At 39.0% G+C, this 13,530-nt stretch overlaps 1 protein-coding gene across 17 annotated transcripts in view; it reads left to right on the top strand.

Annotated features, from left to right (window-relative positions):
* PARD3 (par-3 family cell polarity regulator) overlaps window positions 1–13,530 on the top strand; it is a 715,988-nt gene that overhangs the window by 102,296 nt on the left and 600,162 nt on the right. The window lies entirely within an intron of this gene.

Here is a 13,530-nt window from a genome sequence, read left to right as displayed (position 1 = left end):
ATTTTGGCATCATGAATGTGGCCGCCCACAGGCACTTCAGTGTTTGCTTGTCCCCATCCTTTTGTCTGCACTCTTTGAGGGAAGGAGGGGGAGGAATAATGGCTCTCAACATTTTAAGAATTTGTGAAAGGATGTTTGTCTCTGCATATAGAAGCCAGCAAATTCTTTATTGTAATGAGGTGATGAGACTTGAGTGGGCTTTGGCCACATTCTCTTCTGTGTTGACTTGTAACAAAATTATAGAAGGGCTCAACTGCATGCACACTTGTATCATCATGGCCATATAATAGCGCAAGGTACGTTAAAGCAGCACAGTTATGGCCTTGGGTGGGAGGTTTGTAAAATTGTCTGAGCACGGTCCTGCTGGGGCGCTCTCTCATTACCAGCCTTTGCCTCATCCATCATCGGCTGCTCCTCTTGGTGAGCTGGGCGAGCACAGCTGTTGTGTCTTATTTACTCCTATGCATGCATGTTTCCTTCCTCAGAATTGGTGCATGTCTTACATGTTTTCTTGAAATCTAAAGAAAAAGAAAAATTTCAGGCACCAAATATTATGTACCGTGAAGGCTGTATGATTTACCACCACCTGCTATTGTGGGTTTTGTCTATTGTGGCTACTTTGGGCCAGGAGCACATTGGGTCAGAATTGCAGAACTTTTCTGCCCATTTATGATTTGCTGCTATTTCTCTTGATGCCATTTAATCTGTTTTGAGCTTTCCAGTGAGCCAGGAGTAGGTGAGTAAAATTCTTTTCCTGCAGTCCACATGAAGAGTACCATCTATAGATTTAAATTACACTGATTTTATTGTGTGGGTCAGCTCCAAAGCTTAAGGCACCTACAGGTATTTATGGAGTTTTAAAAAGCCATAATATGTATTAATAAGGGATGAACTAATGTATTAATCTTTCATTACTTTCCTCTTCCTTGTTCAATCTTTTTCTTTTCTTTTTAAGATTTTATTTATTTTTAGGAAGAGGGGAAGGGAGGGAGAGAAACATCGATGTGTGAGAGAAACAATTGGTTGCCTCTCATGCACCCCCTGCGGGGGACCTGGCCCACAACCCAGGCATGTGCCCTGACCAGGAATCAAACCAGTGACCTTTTGGTTCACAGGCTGGCACTCAATCCATTGAGCCACACCAGCCAGGGCTCCCCTCCCCTTCCCTTCCTTCCCTCCCTCCCTCATTTCTTCTTTGGATTTTTTCCTTCTATAAAAATTAGATACCTACTCATGAGGAAAAATAAACATAAAAAGAAGGAATTAATCACCTGTAATCCCATTGTTGCTCAGAGTTCATCACTGTTGGATTTGAGTGGCCTTTGCATCCTGACTGTTCTTTTTCTTCAGATATAGACAATATAGACACATACCTACTTTCTGTTTTAAAGAAAAAGGATTGAATAGTACCCTGCATTTTGTCTGAGTTGATGATAAATAATTTTCATGTCCATTAACCATAGCATATAGAAGTCACCCAGATCTTATTTGTATTTGCTTACATACCCACATATATTTTGTTTTATGTCTCTGTGTACTCTCTTAATGTACTTGCTTGGTACTCTGCTTACTGGGGAGACAGCTGAGGTGTTGTCTGTGCACTCGCATCGGTGGCATCTGCACTCTGAGCAGCTGTGATGAGCACTTGTTTCTCTCCATCTGCATTTCCTTTTTGATGGTGCACATAGTTTTCCCTCGTTAGTGCCATCCTACTTTACATATTGACTTTCTGCCCTTCAGTAGAGGGAGTGAGAACCAGTGTATAAGATTGCCTCTGAGGTGTGCCCAGCTCTGCAGGGTTGCTTGGAATAACCCACTGTGGATGTTGAGTTGTTACATGAGTAAGTTTGGTGGGACTGTGACCAGTGCTCCTGGGAACACTGAGCTGAATGGACTCATTACATTCAGCTCCGTGGAGTAATGCCTTATAGGTTTACAAACTACAGATTTTGCTTTCTTACTATTCTTCCCTGTACCCCCAGTCAACAAACACACTCTAAACAGAGTCCACATGGTAAGTAGGTGGAAGGCTGAAATAAAGATATGCATGGTATGATTGGAAAAATATCCTGAAATGTATTGAAACTTATGCTCCATAAATGGCATTTTTAGTGGATGTTTCATATATACTTGAAAATAATGTATATTCTACAATTGTTGGATTCATTGTTCTATGAAGATCAATTAGATTAAGGTAGTTGATATTCTTGTTAGATCTTTGGGGTAATTTCTTACTCAGTAACTTAAAATAATACACTCTAACAAACTAACTATGAGATCACAAACAAAAACCAAGGATAAGGCAAACTGATCTTCTAAAATTATTGCATATTAAATTCATAAGTTATTTGATAAATTATGTTTTAGATTTTGATTTCCTATGCAAATTTGATTATGAATAAATTTTCTAGAGTCTTTTATACTTTTTACACAAGTTAAGAAATCCTTTAACCTAACAAAAATGTTTTAAATAGTAATTGAAATAAATTTTTAGATAATTTTATATGATGCAGATTAAATTCAGTTTTCAGGTAGAGAAGTGCTAGAGAATATAATGTACCACAGACTGAAATAGGTTTAAATCATTTTATTTGTCCAGAAATACTTAAAAATATATATGATTATTTAAAAGTTTTTGAATGAGCTTTCTGGATTAAAGGGCCCATTTTATGCTGTAACTGTAAAACATACCGTGAATAATCAAGAATTGCAACATCTGAATCCCACAGGTATTTTTTGGGTGAGATATTCATACAGCGTATGGTCAGTTGCATGCCTTTTCCATGGCTCTGAAATTTGATTGCGATCTAATCACCCTACAATGTTTTTAATTGTTTTGGTCAACAGTGAGTAAAGATCTCAACACCCACTTTTAGGCTAAAAAAACATTATAGATCTCCTAAACAATAAAATTCCTCTAAAAACAATTTTCTGTTTTATGAAAGACCCTCGGGCACTTGTTTAGAGCCCAGAGACCTGGCCCAGGGAGGTAGGTTGTCTGAGGCAGGGCGGGGTGTCTGTAGTTTGTAATCCTCCAGGGGCACTGAGGCTCACTAAAGTCTGTAACCATGGGTTTAATGGCCCTGCCATCAGTCACTGTAGTGGAGAAAATTGTCTCAAAGTGAAAATGTTATGGTCACTATGACTTGGTGAAATTATGAGAAATTAGGATTAAGAGGCATTGAATTATTTGACCATAATTTTGCTTATTGCTTTTTAATTATTAGAGTTCAGTGCATACCACTGAGAAAGTTTTCTTTTAGAGCCTGTATAATCCCAATGTCCAGGATTTACCTGCATTTGTTCAAAATGGTGTGAGTGGAGTTGTCTAGGGTTCTCGGAGTAGGTTTGATTTTCTAAAATGTAGAGTGTGCCGTGTTTTGCTCGTCCCTTCCGTAGTGCACAGCATCGTGATCAGAGTTAATGATGCTATATTATATTTTTTACAGTTGCTAAGAGAGTAGATCTTAAATGTTCTCACCACAGAAACGTGGTAAGTCTGTGATGTGACAATGCAGGTGTCAGCTAGTGCTGTGGTGGCAGTCACTGGCGGGTCTGTCGTGTGTTGTGGCAACACGCCATACACCTTAAGTGTATACAGTGTCTTATGTCAGTTATACTTTAGTGAAGCTCAGGGGAAAAGGTAGGCCTTGTATACAGTTTTAAAACACTATCATCGGTGACAGTTCCCTTGAAAAACAGCACATCTCAAAATAAGTGGTCCAGAATAAACACTGCTGCAAGAGCTGCTTCATAGAAATTGCATCTTTAAAGTTGTTTAACCTAAGTTTTCCTTTTTCTCATATCTTGAACGAAACATGTAAAATCCAACATGTATATAATAAAGCATCATCATCACACAAAGAAAAAAAAAAGAGGAGGGTGGGTGATTATTCCCCAAATAATTGTGGAGAAATCATTTTAAGTGACACATGAAATCATGCCATTCATTCATTCATACATTTATTCATAGAGGACAGAAATCATGTAGGAAGTAGCAGATTTTTTTCTCCTGGATTTGTAAGGAAAAGGAGCATATTTGGTATCCTTCGATGCATCCCTGAGGTCTGTCCAGAAAGTATCCAGCCATGCAATGTGAAAAATATAGACATTTATTGAAGAAGATACATTGTACGTAGGACAATGACACCTCAGTCCCCTTCAAAGTAGGCACCCTGGGACCCCACACAGTTCTCCTGATCTCCATCAGCTGCCCTGTCATATTTTCCTGAATCTCACCAGGAAAATCTGGTCTGAAATCTCTTTCCTACCAAAGGTGATTTTAGTTTTGGTAAAAGCCAGAAGTCGAAGGGCACCAAGTCTTGGCTGCAGGGGGGCTGAGTCACCTGGATGATTTGATGTTTCATTAAAAAACTCTTCACAAGACATGATGCATGAGCAGGTACATTGTTGTGATGAAGCTGCCAATTACCAGTTGCCCATAGCTGTGGCCTTCTGAATCATCTGAATAGTTTCTGCAGAGGAATGTTGAAGCTTAACTCAAAATTTGATGCAGATTCATTGCTCTGCTCACTTAGTCATTTTGAATATGAAGGCTACACAGTACACATGCTCACTCAATGGTGTCTACCACCCCCCTGACTAGTACAGTGAAGTCATTGTTGTTCACGCATGTGCATTCCAGTCCACTCTCCTTGGCTGCCAGGTTACATTGATGTCATGCAAAGTGTTCTCATTATATTAACAATGGCTGGACTTTTTCTGGACACGCCTTGTATAATTTCTGAATAAGCCAACTAATATAGTAACTAAATTTTTATTCAGTCTTGTGTGCCTATACACTGTGGCAGGTTATGGCCACACCTTTACTTCACCTCTGCAAGGTAGATGGTAGTGTCCCCATTTTAAAATAAAGGGAGAACCAAATATGTTTTCTAAAGTTAAGGATCTTTTTTATAACTTCGGGGTACTTCCTGTACTTAAATAACAAACATTTTAATTGTTGGTTGGGATTGCAGAAAGAAGCTATTTTGGCTAGTAAAATATGTGGCTTTCAACTTTCATTTTGTCATTGCTGTGTCTTTTTACATGACTATTAAAACGTCAACAGCTTAGTGTCATACATAATTCTACCACAGTTTATATTTATTGATACCCCTTGCTCATATATCATACTAAAATTATAGCATTTGTTTGAGTGAAGGTTAAGCAGATCTATGGATTCACTCATTTCTTCATTTCATTCCATTCTTCTAATAGTGTTTCAACAAATGCTTTTCATTCCCCAATATACTTGAGAAACATTTGGAGGTGCTGAGGATGTTTGGAGGCTGAAAGTTCTCTCATATGCAGGCAGGGGTGTACAACCTTTTGGCATCTCTGGGCCACACTGGAAGAAGAGTTGTCTTGTTAAATACACTGTAACATGTTATCACAGAAAACAAATCTCATAATGTTTTAAGTAAATTTATGATTTCATGTTGGGCCGCATTCATAGACATGCTGAGCTGCATGTGGCCTGGGGGCTGCAGGTTGAACACCCCTGGGAGTGTTCCTTGAAGTGAGGAAGATAGACTGTGAAGTATGTGAGTCTGGGATGCCATAGAGGATAAGTGGGTGGGTGGGTGGGGGGTGGTACTTGAAACCTGTTGAAAAGGACCTCTCTGAGGAGACAGGAGGTGTGAAGTTCTTTGGATTAGAAGGAGCCAAATCTACGAACAGCTGGGGTTAGAGGACTCTAGGCAGAGGAAGCAGCTTGTACTACAACCTGAAGTAGAAAAATGGTTGAGGTTTGTTCATGGATCCAAAGGGGATTGCTGTTGCTGATGTGCTGTGCGCAGCTGGGAGAGGGAGAGAGGTGGGGTCGAAGAGGAAGTGGGGTGGGGGCTGTTATTAAAGGCGATAGCAAGCAATTTTGATGTTTGACACTAAATACAAAAAAAAAGCCACTGAACTCAAACTGTGGAGTGACATCTTTAGATGTATACTTTTAGAAGATTGCTTTGGGAGGAATGCATTGTAGATGGGCAAGAGAGGGAAGAAAGACCAGTGAGCAGGCTGTCACCCAGTGAAAAGATGATGGTGTCGGAGCCTGATACAGACTTGGGGATACATGAATGGAGTTGAGGTATGTTTTGGAGTTAGATTTTCCAGGATTTCAAGCTGTGAAGAATGAGGATAAAGAACGTGTATGAAGGGTGACTTTTAAAGTTTTAACTGGAGCAAATTGGGTGTGGGATATGGAGGTTCCATTTACTGTTGACGGGGATAGGAAGATTCTGCTTACTGTCGCGGGTTCATTTAAGTGGAAGAATTAAGGAATGGGATAAGGGTTGGGGATAGTCTTCTTCCTATCGGGACGTTTAAACTGGTTTTGAATGCCTTTAAGACATCCAAGAAGAGATGTCAGTGAGTCATTGGACATACAAGTCTGAAGCTCAAGGGAAAGCTAGATGGAGATATGAATTTGTAAATCACACTGCAGGAGTGGGCAAGAGTAGGTTAATAGTAATAAGTGATAATGAAGAATAAGCTGTTTTGTGTACTCAGAACTGTAAATTTACTCTTACCTACCCTGCCTATAGAAGAGATGGTAAAGATATGCAAAAAATAGTGTTTCCACATTGCAAAAACTTGTAATAATTCTAACCTAATAATCTTTATTAGTTTCTCTGACGGTGAACACCACTGACTTAATATATGTCTTGACTGTGATGGAAAATGGTAATAATTTTTAATTAGGAAATTAGTATAAAATGGGGAAAAGTTGTCCTGCATCAAAACATTTGAGAGTAACATGAAATTTAGATTTTGAGAAAAACAACTGAATTTAAAAGACTAAAAAGTGACAGTGAAGGGAGATTACTCCTTAGACATGAGACAGTGGTACTGTTATTTCTAAAATATGTACAGAAAATCACACTCAGAAAGCCTCTAGGAATTTATGAGTGTTATAACCATGAGTGCATGGGAGGAAAGCATATCCACATATACCTCCAGCTTGCCTGAAAGTCCCTGGTTCTTGAGAATTTATATGAGTGCCTTGTACTGTCATTAAGGGTTTCATGGCATTGGTTATAGAAGTAGGGTGTTAACCTAGAGTTTTCTGCCCAAATCCAATTTGTTTAATTAAATTCTGCTGATAATTTTGGCCTCCCTGCCCTAAACTACTTGTAATTGCTTGTAGTTGCAGTGGTAGTAATAACAGCGATGATGTCTTGCTCTTGTAAACATGCTGTTAAATAAGTTGGGGACTGTTAGGTAAATTGATACTTTCAGGTGAGATGGGGCCCTTTGGAGGATGCATGAGGACATGGTGTGGTGGAAGAAGAGTTAGAGCTGCACCACTTGTGTTGGTCATTTTGTGTGTGGCTGTGCGGTACACCGATGAAAAGGAGACTTCTTTTTTATTTTTCTCCTCAAGCAAGACACATCTCCTCTTTGGAGCATTGTTTCTGTGCTGCAAGCTAGCATGTGGCACTTAGGCAGCTATATAATTTCAGTTTTGTAGTAGCCACCACTACAAAAGAAGAGATGCTTGAGGAAAGGTTTCCATAGAGAATACATTTCAAAATCATTGGTACTTCATGGTGGATAGATGGTTTTTTAAAATTCAACAAAAAGAAGCCTTGCGAGATTTAAGTTAGGTACGCAATTTATAGTGTATGTTTTAAAAAGCCATTGCAAGTAGAACACAGAGGAACTCAAAATAGCTGCTTTGATCTTTTAGGGCCTAAAAGACGATTATTTGAACCCCCTTGATAGTTATCCTCAGGTAAGACAGAAAGGAACTTGGGTTGATTTTGTATTTAAACAGCCTAGAAATTGGTAGGACCTACCATGTATGTGGTGTGTGTACAGTGTGTGTGTGTATGTGCATGGTGTGAGGGTAACATACTAAGGTATTTTTGTCTTATGATTTTTCATATATTCTATTAAGAGCCTTATGTAAAATTGACATGTAGCTCTGTATACATAGAGTTGTATTTTTATACCAGTCATCCTCTCCACTGTAGAGAATGACACTTCTAGTCAATGAGAAAATGCCAGTATATCTGTGATAATGTGAAGTATAAGACTTTATTAAAAAACACTTTTACAACATAGGTTCCTGTGAAGTGATATGCTAGAAAACTACTTAGGAGTATGTGACAAGTTAGGAATATATAACACTTCTCCTGTTCTTATAAAGTGATTGTAATCCAGGTTCTTTTTCTTCCTTCTGTTAAAGTAAAGAATGACTGAGCTTTCTCAATAGAAAGTAGAATGCCATATACATGGATAACTTGGAGTAATTTTTTTTTTCCTTTTTTACCAGAAAAGTTTCCTAATCATAACAGAAAAGGTGTTGGTGGCTACTAATGTCATCCAGACATAAATAAAAATGTATTCTTCTTTACTTTTGTGACATTACTTTGTGACATTACTTTGATGTATAGATATTAAAATATTAATGAATTTGATTTCTTGTTACTCTTGTGTTGCAAAACTTGTATATTCTTGCTTTTTTTTTTTTACAGCATCAATTAATGAGAAGTTCCTAAACTTAAATACAATTCATGTTTTCAAGAGTAGGTTTAATTTTTTAAATATTAAGTTTAGCTTTTCCCTATGTAATTAGGTAAAAATACGCATATTGTAGCACTCACACTGTTAGTTAACAAAATATAGACCTTAAGTATTTGCTGTCCTAGGGAATATAAATTTTCTTTCAAAAACATGCAGTGCCCAGGTTGGGAAAGCCCCAGCTTGGGTTGGAGTGGGGGTGCAGGGCATGCGTGGGCCCTGGGCATGGGTTGTGCTTCTCTTCTGTCTGCTGACATTTCTGCATTACAATGGTGTGGTCTGAAATCACAGCCAAATTTACAGTAGGCCAAGATTATTTGGGGTTTAAGAGTAGATTAATCCAGAACATTTAACAGCTAAATATTAAAGGAAAGTGAAGTTCATGTGGGGATGATTCCTATTTATAACTCTGGAGCTATTCAGAAAAAGACATCTGAACACAGTTGTTCGGAAAGAATCAAGCGGGGTCAGGTCTTCAGCTGTATTCTCTTCTACACCTCTTACTCCAGATGGCAGTTTTACCACATCACAATGCTAAGTCAGACAGACACTGGCTACCCAAATTCAGAAGGACCAGCATGAGACATTGTTCATTTTGAGTAAAAAACTTAAGTTGTGTAGTTGGAGGATTACTGCATATAGTGGTTTTTGAAAGGTATCAGTTCTTCTACAAGGGAATACGCTGAACAGAGTGGGTACAGTGCAGTTGCTTGATTAGAGACCGAGTCTGTTGTGAGCTGTTGGTTGTACAGGATCACAGAGCAGACCTGTGCCTTTGAGATGAGAAAAGGAGGCTGTGCTTGCCAACCATGTGGGGACGTGGAGTCGTGCTCTGCTGGTGGTAAGCTTGCTGTTTACCTCTGTGGGGTGCGAACTAAGTGCACTGTAGTTAATGTCAATTTGTGCTGTAAAAGTCTTTAGTCTTGTACTAGATCATAAGGGTGGGTGAGAAAGATGAAAAAATATGCAGAAATAATAGTGCTAGTGTTGGAAGGAAGATAAGTTAATTTTTTGAATAAAAGCCACACATAACTAAACCCAGGGTTTTTCAGGATGGATATTGATTTTAGAGCTGTATCTTTAAAACCATAAAACATGTTGTTTTTTGAAATTTGTGACCTACTTCTCTGTCCTCTTAGGAATGCTACTTCTGAATTTTTGTAGTAGTCACAGCTTGTGCAGATAATGCTGTTCTTTGTAATGGTTGGAATAATTGATGTTAGATCTTAAAGGAATCACTTCTGGCCCTGGCTGGTGTGGCTCAGTTGGTTGGAGAGCCGTCCTGTAAACAGAAATGCTGTGGGCTCGATTCCTGGTCAAAGCACATGCCTAGGTTACAGGTTTGGTCCCCGGTTGGGGCGTGTACAGGAGGCAACTGATTGATGTTCTCTCTCACATCGATGTTCCCCTCCTTCCCCTCTCTCTGAAATCAATAAGCATGTCCTTGGATGAAGATTAAAAAAAAAAAGCAATCTCTTTGACATGGGAATACATATAATCATATTTTGACAAGCATTTTGCCCTTTCTACTAACCCTGATGTTTAAATTTCTCTTGCTGCATTGTATGGTAATATCAGGACTTAGTATTTTCATTTTTCTTGAATTTATTTTTGCGTAGAGTTTGAAATACATATGATGTGAATGGTAAAAAATTTGTTTTTTTACCACTATATTTTAAATCTCAAGCACACTTCTTTAAAGTTTTAACTTGTATCACTTAATATTTATTTAATTTTTGACTGAATTTGGCATTTTTATATGATTTGTATATCTACGTATACATGTCAGTTTTCTGATTCAGAACTTCCTGAAATCAAACAGCAGTAACCTGTTCTTTACCATGTATCTTCCCATTTCATTGGAGTCATGCCTTTGTAACAAATTACACACACACACACACACACACACACACACACACACACTCAATAGCAGCTATCTTATGCTGTATGTGATGCAGCTTAAACACGTTTCTTTTGCTTTAAAGACTGTAGTTCTTCCTGCTGGCTGGTATCAGTAACTTCTGAAAGAGTGATCATTGACAGGTGCCCTCCATCCATCTGGCCAGGTGTCCCTCATCTGACTCTCTCCAGTGACTCTAGAGTCACTCTGGTCTCAACTTTGTAAACCTGCATGGCTGCCCATGTATTGTCAACCAGTTGAAAAACAAGGAAACATAAATGCATTCTTTTGTGGGATCCAGTTATATGAAAGTTTAGGTTGTAATGATTTCAGTTCCTTCACTGCATTGGGCTGTCTCTTAAAAACAGAGATGAAAGTGTATACAACAAACAGAATTCCTCTTGGATCAAGTGTTGTTGGATTGTAGTCAGAATTTTCATTGATTTGACTTAAGATGTTATTTAATCTAGGAATTCTTAATCATGGGTTGAACCAGATGCTTACAGACACTCTAAAACAACCCCCCACTCCCATCCCCAGCTACTCAGAACTTACTGAATCAGAATCTCTACTGGGATCGGGCAGTCAGCTCCCTCCCCCCCACCCCCCACCCCCCAAAGGTTCCCAAGTGAGATCTGGCCTAAACCACTGAACATTGCCAAGTGAAGAAACTGAGCGCTGGAGAAGTCAGGGCACTTACAGAAGGTGAGAGAACCATTTAGTGGCAAATTTGAGAGTAGAACTTACTGGCAATTGAACTCACCCCAGTAAGAAATTTATATGGCTCAGGGACCTGTGAATGACAGGTGGTTTGGTGAGCCACATGCTTATGGTGGCTGGTGTTTATGTGTTAGTTTTCCTGAAGGTGTCCATTGTTTTCGGAGGCAGGTGAACGAGCATCTGTCTACATCTGTGTAAGTGTGACCATGAGCAGAGACAGGAGGCTAGTCACTCACTACTCTCAGATTCCCATGCCAGAGAGGTCTTCATCCGCAGTAACAGCACAGGGATGCTGCCTTCCTGTGAGTCAGGAGTGAAGACTGAGTGCCTAACCGGGTTACTAACTAAGGCCCTCTTAGCACATCTAATACAAAGCATGACTTTGTTGATGACAGTTATTCTTTGGATGTCTAACTTTGGACAGCTTTTCAGTGTAAGTCCTGGAGGTTGTACATAAGTAGCTTTGTCATATGGTATATATTTTTATTCTTCACAATAGAATTTCATCATTGGGTTGAAAGCCACATCGTTAATACATAACTTTGGAGTATGGTTTTGTACCCATTTTAAAGACCATCTGAGGAGTCCAGAGACCTTTGGTAAAATATTTTACAGATCACATCTTGATTCTGATACTTGGAACAGTCACATCTTCAAAATGTGGGAAAAGTCATTTTTGTCAAGGATTTTGTTTCTTTTCATTAGTTCCAAGCTATTTACCACCTCCTTTTCTTAAATATATAGTTTCGTTAGCAGTTAAAAGTATTTTTCCCTTCTCTTTTCCTGTCTCCCCAGTTTTCATCCACTGTGCCCACTGTTGTGTCCCCAGCACCTAGTGCAGTGCCTGGCACACGGGAGGTACTCAGTTTTGGTTGAGTGAACGGACAGGAGGTAATGCTGAAAAGTATTTTTGCTTCGGGAAGGCCCTATTGTGCAAATAAGTTTTTTCTTCTTTTACTTATCTATGATAAGTAAATATTTGCCATTGGATTTAAGTAGAGCTTTACAAAGAATTCTGGAATGTTGTGTTCAACCAGTACTCAAAGACATTAGTATTGTGTTAGTAACAACAATGACATTCTGTAAAGCTATGTATGGAGGAAGAGAATTTTTTGCTTTTCGACTTTTTCTCTCAGGTCCTCTGGGATTTCACACTCTTGAAGCTACTCAAATGGGTGTGAATGGTGGTAGATACTCTTTAGTTCAAATCTTCTACAGAACATAGGAGGAGTGTAGTTACAACGAAGCAGGTTAACTTTTGCTGAGCAGGTTATATCAAGTAGAGAGCACCTACCAAATACTCCACATATAATACTGTAATGCACAGGTGGCAAACACAAGGCCTACGGGCCAAACCTGACTCTCCACCTTGTTTTATCTGGCCTGGCACCTTGTTTCTACCGGGTGGCAGCGCCGAGCTCCTTGCCCCTGTAGTCAAGGAGTAAGTTAAATTTATACAGTCCTAAAATTACATTCGCCCCTTGGAAGGCAACAGCAAGGCTGATGTGGCCCCTGGCAAAAATGAGTTTGACACCCTTGCTGTAATGAAAAGGAAGGGTACTTAGTAAGGTATTTTCATGCTAGTAGAAAAAGAATTTTCTTGATATTGCCAAGAAACTTTCATGCAATTTAACTAGGCACTGGTCTGGAGCCATCATTGCAGTAGTAGGCAAGGACTTAAATATTTATTTGTTGTTCAGCTGCTTCATTAGTTTTTATTTTTTTGAGGGTTACTTTTTATCCTCACCTAAGAATATGTTTTTATTGAATTGAGTCAGAGAAATAGAGAGAGAGGGAGAGGGAAAGGAGGCTCCATCCAACTGAGTCATCAAGCCAGGGCTCACTTTTCATCTATGAACAAGTAGCAATTACTCTTAAACTTATCTTTCCACCTTAATCATCTTGGACCACCTAGGGAATATGTATATCCATCACTAATCCCTCTGGGAAATTAAAGGATGGAGGAGACACATGACAGCATCGATGGACTGTGTATCTCCTTCCTTCCTTGGTTTCAGAAAATCTTTGCTCTTCATTCTCTTCTATATGAGTGAGCACTAGAATATTAAACAGCAGGTGTTTTGTCTCTCAGGTTCCATAAATGAAAGTAGAGCTTTATTATGATAAATGACTTCAAACAAAATTATTATAGTATAATTAGTATGTCTTGGGGAATTTAAGAATAATACTAGCCCTAGTAGCTGATGTTTATATTTTAATTTACCAAGACCAAGCCCACCTAAGCAGGGCACTCAGCTGCCAGTCTTTGGGCTCATCCAGTTGGACTGGGCTAGAAAGATGAGTACCTTGTGTTTGTCCCAAGCCACTCATGTATGTATGAGTCCTTTAATGCTTACGTTCTCCTTCTGCAAATTTTTCTCAAA

The sequence above is a fragment of the Desmodus rotundus genome, chromosome 4 (assembly GCF_022682495.2).
Source record: "Desmodus rotundus isolate HL8 chromosome 4, HLdesRot8A.1, whole genome shotgun sequence".
NCBI lineage: Eukaryota > Metazoa > Chordata > Mammalia > Chiroptera > Phyllostomidae > Desmodus > Desmodus rotundus.
This window is presented reverse-complemented; position numbering and strand designations above follow the sequence as displayed.